The 2,741-nt window shown below is 35.3% G+C and overlaps 1 non-coding gene across 1 annotated transcript; it reads left to right on the top strand.

Moving 5' to 3' along the window:
* On the top strand, positions 1 to 73 carry Trnak-uuu (transfer RNA lysine (anticodon UUU)). The gene has a single exon. It is a non-coding gene; the product is annotated as a tRNA-Lys (tRNA).
* Positions 74 to 2,741: the final 2,668 nt, after the last annotated feature.

Genomic DNA, 2,741 nt, shown 5'->3' with positions numbered 1-2,741 from the left:
GCCCGGATAGCTCAGTCGGTAGAGCGTTGGACTTTTAATCCAACGGTCTAGGGTTCAAGTCCCTATTCGGGCGTGGTAATGTTGTTTTTATTAATGTATGATGATTTAAATCTTTTTGCCTGGAGAATTGCTTTTATATAATCCGAACATATAAGATTAAATCATAGATGCGAAGGAAGCTTAGATCAAAAATTTGAAAATTCGTCGAGTATAATTTTAATCTTCAGTATTCGAGTATTAATTTTAATCAAGCAATATTTGATAAAACAATAGAATGCGAGGGGCAGTTTCAAATGTGAAAATGATTTAAACATTACATTCAACTATGTGCTATGAAATCTGACTGTTGTGCAGAAAAACAAATAAAATTTTAAACAGTAAACCCAAAAAAAATTATAATTCAAACCAGCAATAACGGAAACCTTCGAAATTTCTCAATAGTCTCACTTTGTCTTTGTGGTTATCGCATCTATTGTCCCACACGGTCACTTCCTTCGTTGATGGAGAAGCACATTTTAATTAACAATTCCATCAGTAAGCATAACCATCACTCGTGATCGATGCTTCAATTGCATGTTCCACTCAATCTATAGCAATGCAAAAAGAGTCGGCATTGTTAGGCGGTTTCCATGATAGCTCATCAAACGGCAATGAATGATCAATTTTAATTATTCATCAAAATGAGCTTGGCAAATAGTGGCACTTCATTTCCGGACTATTCACAGGTCTCTATGACCACATCCCTTGTTCGCATGTTCCATTGCTCAACAAGCAGAGCAACAAAATGTATTGCACTGGGTGGGGTTGTTTGAGTAGGAAGTTTTAATTTGTGGTCGTAGTAAAATGCATTTGTTTGGTCCTGAAAGGTTTCTCTATTTTATGTCATACTATTTCCACGACGATTGTTTGTTTTAATGCTTTTCACGTCAATAAGACATAACCAATGCGCGATTGACCATTCGCTCGTTTCGTAGACAATCCTTCAGATGAATGGTTAGCGTATCAAAAATTAAACAATCAAGACAAAATGATGTAAAATCTTAAGAGGTTTTGGATGGTCTCTAGATCAGTTTTTAATCAGTACATTTTATTTTTATAAATTGTGAATTATAAAAAAAAACATGTAAGCAAAGCAAAAGCAGCTTTATACGTAAATTCTAAGGAAGTCAATACTTGTCTGCTCATTCAACATTCTTATCAAGTATGACCCACTCACAAACGTACGGTTATTATTACATCTTTCATGCTATGTTCAATACCCTTCCAATATATTTATTGCCTCACTTTGCATTTCCCTTAAGAATTCCATCATATAGATCGATTGACTGGTTTTAACATTTTTCCTACCATTATTGTAAATTCTTGTGTATTCGCTGCCGTTCTAACATAAACGTGATTTGAATAAACACTCTCTTTAGCTCGTGTCCGATGTTCGGTTTTCTTCATTTTTGTGTATGTGGCAACAAGTATTCTGTGCTTGGTTCACTGGTTCACAATCTTCGCAGCAACAATTGTCAACCCGCGTTTTTCTTTGCTTTATGCGTTGTCACTGGGAAATGATTTACAATCCAGTGAAAGGATGGAAAGAAAAAAGAAGAACGTTCCCTTTGTTTTCCTCATACACCAAAAGCGGTCTCGTTGAGTTACCATGAAACGGGGCTATCAGCGAACAAAAAAAAACATTCAGAAGATTTTTCAAATTTTTCTCCACTTGTCAATTAAATGCAATATTGCCAAGATCATTGATTTATGGTTTTCTTCGGGAAGTTTATTGCCATCATCCTTTCGGTGTTGGGAGTAGTATTGCTTGCTTTTTCCCTTGAATTTTGGTCACCAATAATGATCTGCAGTAGATGACCTATCATTGAACCTGATTAATGTTTACAAAAAAATGTATTTAACCGTACGGAAAGCAAAAATTTAATATATTCTGTCACCCTTAAAAAGTCCTGTATCGAGGATTTTTTATCTTTTACAAAATACTGACGCTTACATCATACTGACTTCAGCTCAAGATGGTTATCAGCAAGCAGCCTGTATCTGCGATGGAATGGAAGATGATAATGGTAGATAATTGAGAACATTACAATGGCTATTTGTAATATGTCCGTCAAGCATGCCTCTGGAGACACTTCTGAATTCGTTTGAGGCTCGGGCCTTGACGAGCTTTCTTAGTGATAGTCTGTTATCCCCAGTTTTCTCACAACACTTTTCACTTTATTTTATGGTTGTTGTTATGATGATTAGAATAATAAATTGATGTGAGAGAGTTGATTTATGATTTGTATAAAATGTTAACCCTTCTCAAAAATGAAATAAACCTTTCAATGTGCCCTCACGCACATCTTGTTTTTTACCAAAGAATAATTTGCACGGTAATAGATCGTCGGTCATTATCTCGTTTGCAAATACCGAGGCAGAAGTCATTTTAAAAAGGCAAAATACGACATCTTGCCAATCAATTTAGCTATACAATTAAGGTTGTTTATTAATTGCGATGTAGTAAGCAATATTTATAGGTAAAGTTTGCTTTCGTGTGTACACTCTTTTTAGTAACAAACAAATTGAACATTAATTGGGTTAGTGATAGTTACAACATCAAGTTGATCCACTTATCTTCATAAAAGGATGTTCATCGAACCAGTCGCTTTAGTAAGTGTTGCGTGATTGGGGCGTATCAATCGCTACACAATCCTCACTTGCGTTTATCATGGGTAATATGGGATTCCATGCGTATGCTA

Source organism: Anopheles gambiae, chromosome 3, assembly GCF_943734735.2.
Source record: "Anopheles gambiae chromosome 3, idAnoGambNW_F1_1, whole genome shotgun sequence".
In the NCBI taxonomy this organism is placed as follows: Eukaryota; Metazoa; Arthropoda; class Insecta; order Diptera; family Culicidae; genus Anopheles; species Anopheles gambiae.
Note: the sequence above shows the minus strand (reverse complement) of the source record. Positions and strands in the feature narration are given on the sequence as shown.